Consider the following 18,596-nt stretch of genomic DNA (forward strand, 5'->3'; position numbering starts at 1 on the left):
TGCGTCTCCCTCTCTGCTCCTCTCCCACTTGCACTCTCTCTCTCTCAAAAATAAACATTTTTTTTAATTGTAATAAAAATAAATGTATCATCTCATTTAGTCTTGAAAATACACCCTCCTCTCACAAGAGGTCCTTTAAAAAAAAATTTTAAAGGAACATACAAGGAATTTTTGCAAGTCGGGTAAGAAAATTTATTCAGTAGAAAAATGTGCTGAAGGAAACGAGTAGACAGTTTACAGAAGAAGCCTGTGGGGCTAACCTATGAAAAGATGTTCAACCTCAGTAGTATAGAGAAATGCAAAGTAAATCGCCAGAGAGGTGTCGCATTGTATCTGTCAAACTGGTGAAAAATAGGCAGATAATACCAGTTATGATGAGACCAGGAAAAATCAGAATTGTCAGGCAAACAGGTAAGGGTATAAGCTGGTGGAACCATGCCAGAGATCTTGTGGACAGTATTGGGGAGATATATTTGTATAGAGAGCAATCCAGCACTGGGTCCCTTACTGCATGACCTTGAGCAAGCGACTCAGCCTTCTTTCTCAAGTTCCTCACCTATAAAATGTACCTAATAACCCACTTACAGAGTTGTGAGGCTCAGCTTAGCTCGTGCCTCTCAGGCCCCTACAGCAGGGCTACCTAGCCCGTAAGAAGCACTATTGGTGTTAATGCTGGTATCCCTATTACACACTCTGCTCTTCGACTCTGGTACAGGAAGTGGGATTAGGGATGAAGGGGAAGTTTCAAAGAGAACAAGAGTGGATCTTTGCTGAGTTAAGTCACAGTAAACTAAGAAGTATCTTCTTGTAAACCTGAAACCAAATAAATAAGCCATGTATATTCACCACAAACTGGCAAGTTGAGAAAAACATGAAGAAAAGCGACCTGTAAAAGAACCCCCATTTATTGTTGAGTATTAAGAACAGTATTTCACCCACCTCAGTGCCCATTTAAAACAGTGACAAGGGGCACCTGGGTGGCTCAGTCCATTAAGTGCCTGACTTTGGCTCAGGTCATGATCTCACAGTTTGTGGGTTCAAGCCCCCCATTGGGCTCTGTGCTGACAGCTCAGAGCCTGGAGCGTGCTTCAGATTCTGTGTCTCCCTCTCTCTCTGCCCCTCCCCCCACTCATACTGTATCAAAAATGATTTAGAAAATGAATAAACGTTAAAATAATAAAACAGTGACAAAATTGAAAATAAAACTGTGATTTCTGAATACCACCCTAGATTGGTTAAATCAATCTGAGGCTGGTGCCTGGTACAGGCTAAAAGCTGAATTTGATGTGGACTGATTTGCCCATGGCCCAAGCTCAGCAAGAAGTAACAATTGCTGAATCTGTTGTGTTACTGCCTAATTGTGAGAGTCCGGTTTTTCATCCAGTTTAGGTTCAGAAACTATTAGCATCTATGTTAAGCTGTTACAAAAGAAAGATAAGCAAGCTGCTGTTTTTATTGCCAGAAACTGCTCTGAGATTTTAATATAAAACAGGACCTTGTGCCATTAGTTGTGGAAGAAAAACCTGGAGATTCACTGTGAATCCATGGACGCACTGTGCCAACCATTCATTTGAGTAGCATCTATGTTTCATGACGTCTTGCAACCTTAATTGCACTTTAAATCGTAACCTCACAAACAGGGGGGTTGGAATTTCTATTAAGAGGTAAACGGCTATACTTTTGAGTGTGGTCACATCTCACTGGATTTTTGGGATAGACAACCTAAGAAAAAGTCCAGAGCATGGCCTGGTGCAGGTTGGAGACCTTTGACCCTGCCCTAACTTGCTACCATAACAGCTAATGAAGTTTTAGGTCTCTCTTCAAATGAAGGTAATTTACTGCACTTGGGTAGCAGAAATGTAGTAATTCCTTAGTTTTGCTAAATTAAAACTGATACCCCTCCTAAAGAAATGCTCATTTCTAGTTTCATGTTTTTCCTTCTTTAAGAAGAGGCTTATATTGTGTTTTCACATTGGTTAAAGTAATCCGTGGATGCCCTTTGTGCTTTGAGCTGACTTGGGGCAGCAGGGCCTTCTGCATTAAAGGGACTTTCATAGGGTCCCTTCCTGTTCTGATGAGGCTCTCTGTTACAGTTCAAACTCATTTATCTGCTCCCTCTATCAGAACTCACGGAAAAGGGAAAAGGACAGTTAAGGGAACATATCACATTGAGAGTGTTTCGTAACACAGTGAGTTGTGTGTTCTGAAGCAGTAAAGGGGACTTTTCAAGTAACACTAACCCACAGTATTTAGAAACCACTGATGTATACATGTTGCCAAAGGAGGTAATGAGCTTTCCAGCCTCATTTAAATCTTGGGAGTGGGATATCTCCAACAATAACCCAAATCCTCTCTCTTCCCTTATACTTCTGTTTTTACAGTTTAACCTGTCACATTAGTGGGTTTTTTTTTTTTTCATTTTGTTTCAGTGTATGTGTCTCACTCTTTGATTTCTACTTAATCATTTGTAGTATAATTGTTTCCCTTCATATTTATTTAGATCAGTGGTTCTCAACCTTGGCTGCAATTTAGAACCATCCAGAGAACTTTTAAAAATCCCGAAGCCCAGGCTCCACACTAGACCAATTAGAATATAATAATTGGGGAGGGGCGGGGAGAGTATGATCCAAGCATTAATAATTTTTTTCAAGCTCCCAGATGACGTGAATGTGTAGCCAGGGTTGAAAACCAATATTTAGGTTGTTGGTGTCTAAACCTGCCAGAAACTTTAGAACAGTTGCTTTCAAACTTCAGAGGGCACCAGAACCCCTGGAGGGCTTGTTAAGACAGATATCTGGGTCCCCCCCCACCACCAAGTTTCCGCATCAGCAGGTGTAGGGTAAGTCTTAACAATGTACATTTCTAACAAGGTCCCACGTGGTGCTGATGCAGTGTAGTCCGCACATTGGGAACCACTGGAACTTAGAAACTGGGTTAGAAGGGAGCACCAGAGGGCCCATCCTAAACTGAGTGTGACGGGGTGTCATCCAGAGCATGACCACAGGTGATGGGAGAGTGCCAAGGGGCATGTCGCCCTCAGTGTGTAGAAGCTTGGGATTTTGCCCGGGAGGCAGAACTCGTGACCGGACAGCAGCCACTGCGGAAGCATGAGGTGAGGCTGAGGCAGGCTTCACCATCGTCCGATCTCCGGAAGGTCACCATCCTCCCTGGACTCAGGGCTGATTTCTGCAAGAGTAGATCGGTAACTGTTCCAAGCTCACAACAGTGTGTTTACTCTCGGGAATTATTTCAGAACATCCGTGATCCCCCTTCCCCCTCTAACAACAAAAGTATTCTGAAGCAACAGGGGAAAAATACTGTTCTGTATTTGAATGCCTTGGGCAGGGGCATTCGCTCCAGACCACGGTAGTCCCCATCACTCCTCATAGCCTTTTGACGGATTTTCTTCTCTCATTTTCGTTATGGACCTAGGTGTTGTAATGTGATCCCTGGAACTGAGGCTCCCACTTTATGACCAAGAGGAAGCTGGCCAGAAAGCAAAGCTGTCCTCAAAGAAAAGGGAAGATGGAAAGAACCTAGGTCCTTAATGATTTCCTTGTGCTGCTGAATTAATCCAAGCCCACAAGAGCCTCACTTTTAGACTCATGCACAATGATAATCCTTTTTTTTTTTAAGAGGGGAAAAAAAAAAGGACGAGAAAGGAAAAGGAAATAAAGGAAAAAAGGGAGAGAAGAGAGAAGGGATAGAGGAGAAAAAATGAAGGGAAAAGAGGCAGGCTGCCTTTAAGACTTGTATGTGTGCCAAGGAAAGATGTAGCTGCAAAAAATACTTTACTAGAGAAATCTCAAGATTTCTGCTTGTGTGCCTGCTCTGTGAATTTTTAAAAGTGCAACCAGTGATATTAATGATCTCAAAACAAAGGAGAGAAACACCTATTGCTTGGGGGTGGGGGTTGTTTGTTTTTGTTTTTACTAAAGAAGGGGGAAATGCCATCTCCACAGGCCATGGTGATATAACCCCCCACACAGGGGACGGGTGCTCTGGCCGGGCCACCTCCCGTGGCTGCAGGGCCCGAGCCGCCTCCACCCCAGCGCCTGGTCAGCCTGGTCAGCCGCAGTTCTGTAAAGGGAACATTCTGTTCCTTTATGTGGGTAAAGCAGCCGAGCCCCTGCTGGTCCGTGAGTCCGCGGGAGGCCCACAGAACTCCCGCCGCCTCCTCGTGGGCTTGATTTGTGTCCACAGGAAGCCCCTGCTCCCTCCAGGCCCAGTGCTCCCTCTGTTACCACCACCAGCTTCTTCAGAGATGCCGAATTCTCATAAACCGTTAAAGCCAGATTGTTTCCCTCATTGCTTTTGTTTTGATGTGTCTTAAAATAATTAGGCTTTCATTCTCAAATATTTCCATTCCCCCCTGCTGGCTAACGAGGCATCTCTCACACTCCACACCAGGGCGAGGCGTGCTACTATGGTATCCAGTAAACAGTCGCTAAACAAAGCCAAAAGTCTTGCTCGCATCAAGTTCTCTCTCGTACTCGTTGTTCTTCCATCTGCCTGGAGCGATGTAATTGCTTTCAAAAAATGTAACCCGCCGCACCTCTGTGCAGAGCTTAAGAAAAGCAGCTTCTTGAACCTTTACCACTGACTTTTCTTGCGACGCCTTAATTGTCCACCTGTTGGTTAGCAAGTCGGTCTAGGAAGAAGTCTCTTTTATTCTTGGAAAGTATGTACTTGGGAATGTCCAGTAGAAAACCGTCTGTTCTAACCTCCTGCTCTCTGCCAGCTTCTGGGGCCTGGGAGGCAGCCTCTGACCACCCCTCCCCCACCCCAGTCAGGGTGGGAGCATGAGAGCGGAGAAGCAACCAGGAACCAGGAGTGACCAAGTGCCTGGTGAGCCGTCACCTGCATGAGACCAGCACTGTGTCAGCCCTCAGGCCGAGGGGGTATCACTGGGAAAACACACTTTGCTGTCTGAAGGCAACGACCTCCCCATCACCCTGTCCCTGCACTGAGAACACAAGCCCACCCCAGGCCAAGATGACGAAGCAGCTATTTTCCTGGCCGCCCATTCTCTAGTCCTGCACTGTGTCTCCTTACTATGTCCCTGCAGATGCCATTCTGAGTTCCCAGTGTATTTCACTAAAATTTAGCAATTTGATTCATCATATAATCATTGATGCCTCGGTTATAATCTTACATGCAGTAGCTCTATTCCTCATAACAACCCTATAAGGCAGGGATAATTCTTCCTTAAAAAAAAAAAAAAAAAAAAAAACACCCCCGAAAAGTTAGAGGTTAACGAATATTGTGGAGCTGGGATTCAAACTCTGATTAGTCTGGTTCTCAAACCTAGTGGACCCTGGCTTTCAGAGCTATAACTTGCAATTTTGGTGCCCAGAGCTAGCAGCACAAACAGGTAATGTTGTGATTAATTATGTGGTGACTCAAGGAAAGAAGAACCCAGAAGCTTCCTGTTTTAATTATTCTTGCCAATAACAGTTTCTGAAGAAACTCGCACGGTGTCAACACGCAGATGTAATTTTTTTTCTTCCCCGTGGCTGTGCAGGGCCCGAGCCTCCCTGTGGGCCTTGCACTATTGGTCCCTGGCGTTTTGCAACCTCACTACAAATGCAAAGCAGAGAAGTCAGCACAAAGAATCCTGAACGGCTGCAATGCCACGTGTGCATGCCAGACCAGGGAAGTTCTGCTTCAGAGGACAGCACTGCACGGTGACCGAGAAGTCAGGGGAGGTTGGATGGGAGGGACAAGATTTACCTGTGGGTAGGATTTAGGGCAGAGGAGAACTGGAAGCAAGACCTGGTCTACGACCATACCACCCTGAAAGTGCCCCATCTTGTCTGAAAGCAAAGCCTGGAAGAAGGCAGCCGAGGCCGGGGAAGAGTTCCCTGCTGAGAAGTGGCAGGACAGACACACCGTGGGACCCACGGCTTCGAGCCGAGCTGCTGAGTGAGGGCTTGAACTGCAGGGATGAGGAGTTGGAGAGCGGGGCCGGGAGAACAGGCAGGAAGCAGCCACGCTCCAAGAGAGGGACAAGGAGGGTCTGTCCCCAAGTGGGAGCATTGGAAAAAAGACCGAGAAGCATTTTGAAGAAAGGGTGTCCCTCCGTCTCGTGAACCCAGGATCCCTGCGCTCTGCTGAGCAGTACGACCCACAACGATGCTTCACTGAGCTGTCGGCAGCCTCCGGTCAGACCTGAGAGACAACGTGATGTCCTTTCCAGGGAAAAAGTGGGACCTCCCCTTTCAGTCCCCTCCGTGTTCAAATGTCCATTTCAATTGTCCCCTTCTGTCGACTGTACTTAGCTTCCTAAGCCTTTAAGGTCAGCATGAAACAGTTCCTCATTCCTAAGGTTATTGTGAGGTTGAATGAGATAATGCATGGAAAATGCAAAGCACAGGGCCTGGCACTGGAGAGCAGTCAGCAGATGTGAGCCACCAGAATGACAGTTCTGCTCCCTCGGTCAGCTGAAACTAATGCCTCCCGAGTGATGAGCACGCTTTTCGAGGACTTGCCTGCTGTGGAAAGTGGCTGCTTTGCTCTCTCTCTCTGGGAAATGTTAGACCCTGGCAGACGGCTGAAGGCACAATCAAGCAAGTTCAAAGTACGATCCCTTTCCAGGGCTTCCCATGAGATAAGCTGGACAGAGGCAACTTTCTCACGCGGGGTCAGAACTTGGTGAGTTCTGACAGCGAACGTGACTTCATAGCCCCTCATTTTAGACTGTTGCTGCACATACAGACTTTGTTTCCCCCTCCTTGTGTTTATACTCCGATGTCCTGGAGCCAGGCTGTAACAGATGCCTGGATGGGAATCCAGGATGCTTTGGCGCCCCAGCTAGAGAGGTTAAGTCCTGAGAATACTAGAAAGACCCTTCACGTAAGATTTGACTCAATGCCCTGTGCAGAGGAGAAACTAACATTTATCCGTCTCTGTATGTCCAGATAGTACGCTGTGCATTTGACAAATGTTATGCAATCCTCACATCCGTCCTGTGAGGTAGGACTTGTTCTCCGCATTGTGATAAATGAGGTAATTAAGTCTTGGTTGAAGGGTCTTGCCCAAACTCCCTCATCTAGCCAGTGTTGCAACCAAAATCCTGCCTTTAGTGCATCCGTCTAAAGCCTCTTCTTACCTGCGCAGGCTCCTTCTCCCAGGTTGGCGCTCAGGCCTCACGGTAAGCCTGGTAATGCTGTTACTATGACTCAAGTTCAGCAATTTTTTGTTGTTGTTGTTCCAGGAGGCTTGAGAGATTTGTGGTTTCACAATGGTGATTTGCTACAATAATCACCTATAACTGTATGATTAAGAATAAATGTAAGGGGCACCTGGGTGGCTCAGTCGGTTGGGTGTCCGACTTCGGCTCATGTCATGATCCCGCGGTCAGGGAGTTCGAGCCCCGCATCGGGCTCTGTGCTGACAGCTCAGAGCCTGCTTTGGATTCTGTCTCCCTCGCTCTCCACCCTTCCCCAGCTCACGCTCTGTTCTGTCTCTCAAAACTGAATAAACATTAAAAAAAAAAATTCTTTTAAATAAATGTAAACCCCACAAGCTCTGATCAGCCCCAAATAGCATCTTCTTTCATGACAAGTAAATGACAGGCTGAATGAAAACAAAAGCCATAGGACAGAATATGGAAAGAGATGGTAAAAGGAATGTCTTGCTCATCATTCGAGAAAGGAGATTGGCATGAGACTCCATTCAAACAGAAGCGGGAGGGGCGCCTGGGTGGCGCAGTCGGTTAAGCGTCCGACTTCAGCCAGGTCACGATCTCGCGGTCCGTGAGTTCGAGCCCCGCGTCAGGCTCTGGGCTGATGGCTCGGAGCCTGGAGCCTGTTTCCGATTCTGTGTCTCCCTCTCTCTCTGCCCCTCCCCCGTTCATGCTCTGTCTCTCTCTGTCCCAAAAATAAATAAAAAACGTTAAAAAAAAAAAAAAAAAAAAACAGAAGCGGGAGATCAAACAACAGAACATGTCAGCGTGTTTTATTATGCTTTTTATGGTTAGATTCCAAAGAAGATATATTTGCACTTCTTACCTTTTCAAATGCCTTTGCTTATAAAGTCAGTCAATATATTGAGTTTCCCTGTGGCCGAGACACCATACATTTAATACATGATGGAGCAGGGGCAGTGTCCCTGCTGCAGAAAATGTGGCAATCTAAGGAAGGAGAAGTGGAGAGGAAGGGGTTACCCAAGATAAAATCTGTACAAAGTAACTTACCAGCGAGTGAGAACGCGACAGGGACAGCCGCGGGCGTGGTGTTGTCCGGGTATGTGCTCCATGGCTGGCTCTGCCTGATCAAGCCGAGCCTCACAGGCCATCTGTGTCCCGGGGCAGGTCTGGGTCTAGATCCGGCCCTTGGCTTTCAGGTCTCAGAAACCTCATGTAATCGGTCCACACAGGACTCCCCAGGCCCCAAGAGGTGAAATCCTGCCAACCAAACTGACAGTAGACTGATAGAAAAATCAGAATGCCAGTTTAACTAACTTACAATGAAGGACGTACCTTTCCGGTTTTTCCCTAGGGCACCCCTTTCGGCTGCGTACCGGAAAAACGGAATTAGCATTCTCAAAATTGCTTTTTATTTCTAGTTCAGCGTGTAAGGGCGCTTGGAAGTCACTTCATCCTAACAATAGGTAAAAAGAACCCGGAAAAGCAACAACTCATTTAGGATCCATAGGAGAAGGAGGACATTGGACAAACCACTGCCTTCAAGACTGGAGAGACAGGTGAACCCAGGGAGTATATCAGAGAAGAATCCCCTCGTGCTTCCAGCATGGGGAGAGGAAAAGGAACCGCTCTGAAATGTGACCGAGCACTCTTCTTAAGGCTTGCTCCCAGGGAAAACTAGTTAATCTGAGTTTAACCTGCTGGGCTGTCATCAGAGTCTGCCTGACCTGGGGGAAGGACGATATCCAACTCCAACCGATTCTAGCCATCTTGTCCCCCCTGAGGGGAAAGGGAAACAAATTAAAAACATGCGTGAAGTTCACTGTCCCGAGGCATAGGCTCACCGAAAGGCTGAGACCTAATCCTAGGACTATAGGACCTTCTCTGCCCCTCACCACCGCATTACTGAAGGACTATTCAGAGAAATCTCTCTTACCCAGTAACTTGGTGTTCAGCCATCAGGGAAAAAAATTGCAAGACACACAGAAGTCGGTGAACACAATTTGAGGAGACAGAGCAAGCATCAGAAGCAGATATGGCAGGGATGTTGGAATTATCAGATGGGGAATTTAAAACAACTATGATTAATATACTGAGGGATCCAACGGATGAAGTAGACAGCAGGCAAGAACAGATGGGCAATGTAAGCAGAGAGATGGAAATCCTAAGAAGGAACCAAAAAGAAATGCTAGAAATGAAAAACATTGTGACAGATATTAAGAATGCTTTTGATGGGCTTACCAGGATCCTGGACATAGCTGGGGAGAGAATCTCGGAGCTTGGGTCTATCTCGGTAAAACCCTCCGAAACTGAAGGGCAAAGAGAACAAAGACTAAAAACAAAAACAACAACAACAAACCCAGACCAGAACATCCAGGGCTTGTGGGACAACTACAAAAAGTGTAACGTACTTATAACAGGAGTACCAGAGGAGAAAAAAGAAAAAACAGAAGAAATATTTGAAACAATAATGATTGAGGATTTCACCTAAATTAATGCTAGACACTAACCTGCAGATCCAGAAAGCTTGGAGGACATCAAGCAAGACAGATGCAAAAAGAAAAAACAGAAACAACAAAAATCGACACTTAAACTTACTTTTGAATTACTGAAAAAAAAAAAGACACAAAAATACACCTTACTTATAGAGGATCAAAGCTAAGAATTATACCTGGCTTCTCCACAGAAACCATGCAAACAAGAAAAGTGTTGAGAGATAAAAAAACAAAAACAAAAACAAAACAAACAAAAAAAAACCACCAACCAAGAATTCTGTATCCTGAGAAATTATTGTTCAAAAGTGAACGAGAAATAAAGGTGTTGTCAGACAAACAAAAACTGAGGGAATTTGTTGCCAGTACACCTGCCTTGCAAGAAAAGTTAAAAGCAGTTCCTTATTAATTTTTTTCAATGTTTTATTTATTTTTGAGAGAGAGAGAGAGAGACAGCGTGAGCAGGGGAGGGACAGAGAGAGAGGGAGACACAGAATCTGAAGCAGGCTCCAGGCTCAGAGCTGTCAGCACAGAGCCTGATGCAAGGTCCAAACTTACAAGTTGCAAGATCATGACCTGAGCAGAAGTCGAACAGTTAACAGACTGAGCCACCCAGACGCCCCTAAGGGCAGTTCTTTCGAGAAAAGAAAAATAGGTCGGAAATTCATCTACATAAAGAAAGGAAGACCATTGAAAAATAAGTGAAGGTAAAATTAAAACTTTTATTTTTCTTATCCTTAACCTAGCAGATAACAGTTTGTTCAAAATAATAATAGCTACAATGTATTAAGATTATGTATGCTCATGTATGTATTTGGTATATATATATATATATACACACGTGTATGCTTACATGTAAGTCAAATGAGTGACAGCAGTGATACAGGGACAAGAAGGAAGAATTAGGACCATTTTGTTCCTGTAAGGTACTCACTACCTGTGAAGTTTTATAGTGTTATTTGAAAGTAAACTTGTGTTTGTTGTAAATGTATATTGCAAACGCTAGGGAAACCACTAAAAAAAAAAGTGGAAAAAAAGAAGTATTATTGATATGCTAAGAAAGGAGAGAAAATTAATTTATATAAAATGTGAAAAAGAGTGGAAGACAAAAATAAGATCAAAGAACAAGGGCAACATACTAAAAACCGTAACAAGTGTGGCTGACATTAATCCAACCTGTATCGATAATTATTTTGAATGTCAGTGACCTAGATGCACCAATGAGCTACAAGAGATCATCAGAATAGATTCTTTTATTATTATTATTATTTTTATTAAAAAAATTTTTTTTAACATTTATTTATTTTTGAGACAGAGACAGAGCATGAACGGGGGGAAGGGCCAGAGAGAACGGGAGACACAGAATCCAAAGCAGGCTCCAAGATCTGGTCTGTCAGCACAGAGCCCAATGTGGGGCTTGAAATCACAGAGTGTGAGATCATGACCTGAGCTGAAGTCGGACTCTCAACCGACTGAGCCACCCAGGAGCCCCCATCAGAATAGATTCTTACAGGCAACTATATGTTGCCTGCAAGAAACCTACTTTAAGTGTAATGACACATAATAGATTGAAAATAAATAGATGGAGAAAAATATGCCATGCTGATCCTAATCAAAACAAAGCGGGAAGAGTGACATTAATTTCAGACAGAGCAGACTTCAAAGCAAAGGAAGTTATCAAGGATAAAGAAACACATTCTATAATGATAAAGGGGTCAGTTTCCAAGAAGACAGAACAATCCTTAGCATGACGCACCAAACAGGAAAGAGCAGCAAACTACACAAAAATTGCTTGTTAAGCAGGAATCAGGGAAAAGGTGTTGAAGGGTGTGTGGCCCGGATTGGAGTAGAGTCGGGAATGCCTTCTCGATATCCCCTTGACATCCCCGGATAAGCACTAACCACGTTCTTCCTCTTCAGCGCTCTTGTTCTAGGCTCCATACAGGAAGTTTCACACCCACTCATTTAATCCTCTTCAAGTAATATGGCTTATTACAATTTACTTGGTCATTACATAAATCTTCAATAAACTTCGGGTTTAATCTTAATGTTGCAAACCGTGAAACCGTCAGCAATGCATCTGCAAAACTTCCTCTAGGGCGGGCTGCGGGCTGCGTCTGCAGATGGTAAATATCAAGCATGTTGTGAAGATTCTATCAGTTTCTCCCTTCAACACCTGACACCTTCTGACCATGTCCCCAAATTCTGGAGGTGCTCCTGCTGCTCCACACAGACAACAAATGTGTTATGGATTCTAAAAGTGCTAGAACATTCTGGAGGGAAAGAGGAACTGAATTCATATTGGCCTGAAACAGACGTCTGGCATCCCATGGTTTTTCTTTCAGTTCAAGTGTTCAGATAGTTCATCCCCTAGAGTTCATGGTAACAGAGCACCTCCTGGCTTACCTGAATACTATCTTAGAGAACCATAGACTGACTTCACAGACATTTACTGACTGACTCTCACAGTTCTAAAGGCTGGGAAGTCCAAGATCAAGGTGCTAACAAATTCTGCTCCTGGTGAGAGATCTCTTCCTGCCTCACAGACAGCTGTTTGGTTTGTTTTTTTTTTTTTAAGTTTTATTGTATTCATTTATTTTGAGAGAGAAAGCATGAGCAGGGGAGGGGCAGAGAGAGAGGAGAGAGTAAGAATCCCAAGCAGGCTCTGCACTACCAGCACAGAGCCCGATGTAGGGCTTGAACTCATGAACTGTGAGATCATAACCTGAGCTGAAGTAAGAGGCTTAACTGACTGAGCCACCCAGGTGCCCCAAGACAGCTATATTCTTGCTATATGCCCACCAGAGTGGAAAGAGAGAAAGCTCTGGTCTCTCTTCCTCCTCTTCTTAAAAAGGCACTGATCCCAGGGGCGCCTGAGTGGCTCAGCGGTTGAGCGTCTGAGTTCGGCTCAGGTCATGATCTCGCGGTCTGTGAGTTCGAGCCCCGCATCAGCCTCTGTGCTGACAGCTTGGAGCCTACTTCCGATTCTATGTCTCCCTCTCTCTGCCCCTCCCCCGCTCATGCTCTGTCTCTCTCTCTCTCTCTCTCTCTCTCTCGGTCAAAAATAAATAAACATTAAAAAAAAAAAAAAGACACTAATCCCATTAAGGGAGCCCCACCCTCATGACCTCATCTAAACTGAATTCCCTCCCAAAGGTGGTTCCTCCAACCACCATCACACTGGGACATTGGGAGTCAGGGTTACACAATACGAATTTGGGAAGGACACAAACATATAATCCATAGCAAATACCCACTGGATCCCTTCATACCAGACATTTCCTATTAACTGGAGAAATGGTAAAGAGTTTTCGGTACTCACACAACTACTGGAATAGAGCCCAAGTGAATAGCGGGACAGAAGAGTCTGTTTTCTAAGCAGCTTATTAAATGAGCTTCAAGTGAAAGGTAAAGGAAATTAATGCGCCTAGATTCTGGAACACGATTTTGCTGAGGATTGTCCAGGGTCTTTTAAGGCCATAATTAGAGACCAGACCAGACCTTTCCATTCCTCATCTGCTCTTGTGGACTCCAAAGCGTTGCCTTGCTCCAAAAAGGAAAATGAAAAACACAAATTCTCAAGTGGTTTGATAGTAAGGCAGCCCAGCAAATTTTACTTTCCATTAAAAGTCACCAGCTGTCATGTGCTTCGCTTTAAATGGAAATAACTTGCTCTCAAAGAACATTTTTCAGTTGATGTCACTTGTGAGTTTTATTTTCTCCTAATGAAAAATGTATTCGCATTAGTGTGGCTCTGGTGACAGGAAAGCCCTGGCCGGAGGCCCGACTGGGTGATCTGCCTCCGCCCGAGGAAAGCTAAGTGTTCTGCCAGCTCAGAGGACCCACACTGCCCTTAGGAGGGGGCCCGGAGGCACCAGGGGCGAGGGTGGTGGTAATGGCCTGTCTCCTTGCAGTGAGGGTCTCACGGTGCTCCTTCCCTTAAAAAAAGAAAAGGAAAACTTCAATTAAAAAAATGCTTTTAAGTGTGGAGGGGGTTTGGAGAGAGGAGTGAATATTTTGAGGTGACTGATGGATGGCCTTGGGAAGGCAGCCCTTCTGATACATGTTTGCTTGGAACCCGTGGCAGCCTAAACCCTCCAAAGCTCCTCGCAAAAGCAACAGCTCGGCCCCCAAGATTCACGGTTGCCCGGACCCTCGGCCAGCAGCAGCGGGAATCGTCTCCCCGTGATTCTCAAGAACAGAACAAAACACAAAGCATCTCTAGACAGAAGCTCTCGGAGGCCTGAACCCTGTCACGTGCGGTCACAACCGTGGCACCCCACGGAGGAGCTTGGTCACTCGGGAGCTGCTTGCAGTGGGTCCTGTGACCGGCACCGGGGCAGGAGGGGGACCCCCAGGACCCCCAGCTTTCCCTGCTGGGCTGTCCCTGACGGGGAAGACAGAGCAGGGTCCCCACCTACTAGAAACGACTAGAGGGGACCAGTTAACCTAGTGAAGGCAGGAACCAGAGGAAGCCCAACCACTGCAGCACTGAGCATCCCCCAGACTGCGGGCTGCAGACACCCCTCAACTGTGTCCTCCGCGGGGGGTTGTGGGTGCTCTTGCCTCCCGGGCCGCCGACGTGAGCACACGCCCTTGCACACCCGTGCCCACATGAGCATCACACACCCCCTCCAGGAGAGCTCCCTGTGCGAACGGCAGCCTCCAGACCCGGGGCTGCTGCGAGGGCCGTCCCCGCTGAGACAAAGCGTCCCCAAGCCCCCGTCCCCGGGCTCGCAGTGAGGGCTCCGAAGTGCCCAAGACTTTCTGAGCGGTGTTCTCCTCCGGAGCCTGGAGCGCTGGGCTGCCCCCAGGGAAGCTTCCCCTGGCGTGGGTCTGAGCAGCCGGGGCCAGCTCCAGGAACACTAAATTCTGGCTGCGCCTCCAGCCAAGGCCTGGTTACTTTAGATCCCCTCTCCTCCCCCCTCGTCTTTTCAGGCAGGAGCCGGCCAAGGTATTCGTCATATTTCCGAGCTCTACCCTGCTGCTTGATTTATGCACAGACAGGGCCGGAGAGCAGATTCCAGACGAGGGCGAGGGTAAGCTCTAGGGGGGAGGGGTTCAAAGGTGCGGAGGTCCCCGACAGGGCCCCCGGTTCTCAGGTTGGCTGTTCAGCTCAGTGAGGGCTGAGAATCACACAGGCTCCACAGATGTCAGGCAGGACGGAGATGAGCGTGCTCTCTGTCTCTCTCTGTGTCTCTCTGTCCCTTTCTCCTATTGTGAGAGATGGCCATAGAAGGAGAGACGCTCCACATGCCCCCTCAGTGGGCTTCATCTACAAGGGCTTAGGAAGAGCTTCCAGCCTTCTCCTTCAGGACATTGGACGTGGTCTCTTTGGCCAAGGAGAAAACGAGGAACAGATGAAGTCCGTGCAGATGAAGAGGCCAAAACGAAATGTTAATCACCTCAGGATACACACTGAGGCCTCCAGAGCCTCTCCTGGCTCTCCTCAGGGGATCTGTGATGGGGCCGGTTCCCCCCCACCCCCCGGGGTGGGGGGGGGGGTTGGCTGCCGTGTTGGGAGAGGCATCTGAGGGTCCCACTCGCGAGAAGATACGTAATTGTCGTTCAGCACCTTGAAAGTGCCTGTCGTGGTGACTTTAAGCGGCTGAAATATTGACTGCGGTTCTTGCTTACGCGAATACTTCTACAGCGTTCTCATAAAAGCTCAAAATGCTGTCATCCAAGATGAATAAAAATGCCTCTTTTTATTGCGCTGCATATGAAAACATGAGATCATCGGAATATATTTAGAGTGAGGTTTGGCAGCCTATGCATGTTTACAATTCTTGGACCCGATGCTCTCGTGTGAATCGGAGGCTCTCTTTTCCCTCTTTACCTTCTTTCTCCAAGACGGCGGATGCCCGCTCCCGGAGTTTATAATCCCTTTCTTGCTAGGACCCGAAGGTAACCTTGCTCTGTGGCTCACAACATCCCCAGCACCTGCTGGGGAGCTGTAGAGCCGGAGGGTGGAGACGTGAAGGTATTAATTCCATCACTGAAGTGACTCCGCCAACATCCATGACCCAGGGGGAAGCCTCCAGGTTTTGAGCGGAGGGTCTGAAAATACCGTCTTTTCTTCAGTTCTTTGAATCCTGATTTGGTCTGATTCCTCTGGGTAGAAGCCTGAAATGCCCTGTGGTCACTGGGCTTGGTGCTACATACATCTCTGAGTTCTTTGTGGAGCCTTCAAGCACCAGCATGGAATCAGCAGGAGGCTGCCTTTGCTGCCCCGTCTGGTACTAGTTTGTCTCTTGGGTTCTGGTTCTTGACACTGACTGCACATCCGGATCATCCGGGAAGCTTTAAAAAGCACCGCTGCCTGGTCCCCAGCCCCCCAGGGATTCTGAGTGTACTGATCTGGGATATAGCTAGGCACCAAGAGTTTTAAAAACAGTATCATACTCTACTCCTAATTATGTTTTTTGAAATTAGGGATCGCAGGAAAAAGATTTGGGAGAACGTTCACCAGTAGGTTAATTGACTCGCTCTGAGTGCAGAATTAAGAGGAATCTATTCACTTGGATGCTTTTCTGTGTCCTGCTTTTTTTGTGTGTTTGTTTTTTGTTTTGGGGGGCAACAAAACAAATTGCAATGAAACAAATTATTGGTACAAGGGAGGGAAAAGCTATTTGCCGCCTAAAAGGAGAGAAACTCAGGATGCATAGAAAAAGAACTCCTCTTTTTCCCTCATGCTGATTTCCTCCTGCCTCCCCATTTCTGAAAATGGCACCGGACCCTCACTGGCTGCCCTTAGCCGGTGGTCATCCAGACCCCCTGGCTTCCCTGACCCCATTCATCCAGTTGCTTACCAAGTCTCCACATTCAGCAGGAGCCCCCTTCTCCAAGGAGCCACTTTATAGGTTCCTCGATCCCCAATCTCCTTCACACTCCTGTTGGCCTGTGTCTCTGTCTAGCGCTGGTAAATCTGTCTGTCTGTGCCCCCCACTGCTGTCTGACTGATGAGGAACTCTCACTTTGTCCCCCAAGCACCACTCACCTTGCCTGACAGCACTTCCCAAGCTCTCGACAAAGGAGTTAGGGAATGAATGGATACTGAGTTTATACAGCACTTTATGATTTTTCAGAGTACTCTTATATGGGTCGGGGTTGGATCTTGTGCCCCAGAATTGTCTCCAGAAGCATCACCTGCATCATCTGCATTCTAATGTATGCCCTGGGCAAGGTGGGGGGGGGGTATCCCTTGTCTGTTGTGGGTGGTGAAAGCGGGGTGCAGAGGAATCAGGAGGGGCCCTGCTGCCCAAAGTCGCACAGCTAGTGTGCAGGAGACCCAGGAGCCGGGCTCTCTGCTTGCGTTCTGCCCCCTCGCCTCATTTCTTCCCCATGCTGGCTCAGTGGCCCGGATCCAGAGTCTGCACTGGGCGGCTGCCACAAGGAGATGGAGATCATCAGCCATTTAAAATCCTGCCTTCCTCCTCATTTCCCAGTCACGCTCTCAGAAAGGGAGGGAGGGACAGCCAGGAGATATGAAATGAAAACCACAGCCCCATTGGGTTCAAGATGAGCTTAGTCAAGGGCACACGGTCTTCCACAAGCAACATTTTCTAGAGAGAAAGCAGGGTCTGTGTGTGGATATGGCCTGTCGGGAGGAAATACGAATTCACTGGGTAAGGGCTGCTAGGGGATCCTTTCCAGAAAGTCATCAGTGGGGGACCGTGCAGGGTCACCTGTCTTCTGACTCCCTGGCCTGCAGACCACATCCTAAGCCTGTACCCAAGGCAGTGACCAAAATTGAGGCTCATGGTTCTGCCACCCTGGCCAGATTTGGGAGAAGTTTCTCTGAGGTGGGATGACATCAAGGGAGGCTTGTCTCTGGCACATCATCCTCGTCTGATTCTTGTATTCAGTGTGACCCAGAGAGGGCTCCTGGGCCCCCCTTCCCAGGGTCACGGGTGTGGATGTTGAGGGGCAGGTACTGCCTCCCATGCTGCTCCCTTCTCAGATGCTCCCACAAGCTATAGTGTGGAGCCCTGGGACACTGTCCCTACAAGGAGCAGAAGGTCACATTACTGAGCTCGACTCTTAAAAAGCACCTACAAAGTGCCGGATATTATGCTGAAGAGCCAGCCAGATGGGGATAAATTAGACATGGTTCCTTCATCAGAAAAAAGCACGTACGTGTAGACAACCACCGTGCCTGGAGAATGGTGACAAGGGGTGCGGGTAAGGTGCCATGGACGCTTGGGAAAGATGATTTCCAGATGGGAGTTCAGCAAAGATTTCTTGAAGGAAGTGGCATTATTTGAGCTAAACCTTGAAGTGAGGGCGAAATTTGGATAAGAGGGATTGTTGGTTGGGGACCGAGGGAGGTGGAGCAGTAAAGGTAGGTGAAAGCTTTGGGGCGCCCGGGTGGCTCGGTCAGTTGAGCGTCTGACTTCAGCTCAGGTCGTGATCTCGCCGTTTGTGGGTTCGAGCCCCGTGTCAGGCTCCACGCTGACAGTGCAGAGCCTGCTTGGGATGCTCTCTCTCTCCCTCTCTCTCTGCCCCGCCACCACTCGTGCATGTGTGCACACACTCTCTCTCTCGGAATAATAAATGAAAACTTAAATAACATCAAGGTATGTGAAAGTTCTTCAAGTTGCAATGTCTACTGTTAGCTTGAATCACAGGAAGTTGCTAGTTTTACCTATAACAACATCAATTTCAGATGATTCAACATAGAACTCAGCAGGTAAGTGGCCGTGGGGAAACCGGTTGCAGAGGGAGGTCAAGGCAGAAGTTCAGGGTCAGTAGCTGGTACACTTCACACTAAATTTAACCTCTTGATAATGAATTGATAGAAACGTTCCAGGGATGGCATTTTCCTCCCTCCTCAGAAGGAGACGGATATTGTAAGCGTTGTCAGTTGTCCAAAGACTAGTCCAAGTTGGACTCGAACTTCAGAATCAGCCTGAATTTGCCAGTCCCAGCAAGGCAGTATTGCCCACCACCCCCCC

Source organism: Panthera uncia, chromosome F1 (genome assembly GCF_023721935.1).
Source record: "Panthera uncia isolate 11264 chromosome F1, Puncia_PCG_1.0, whole genome shotgun sequence".
Classification (NCBI taxonomy): domain Eukaryota; kingdom Metazoa; phylum Chordata; class Mammalia; order Carnivora; family Felidae; genus Panthera; species Panthera uncia.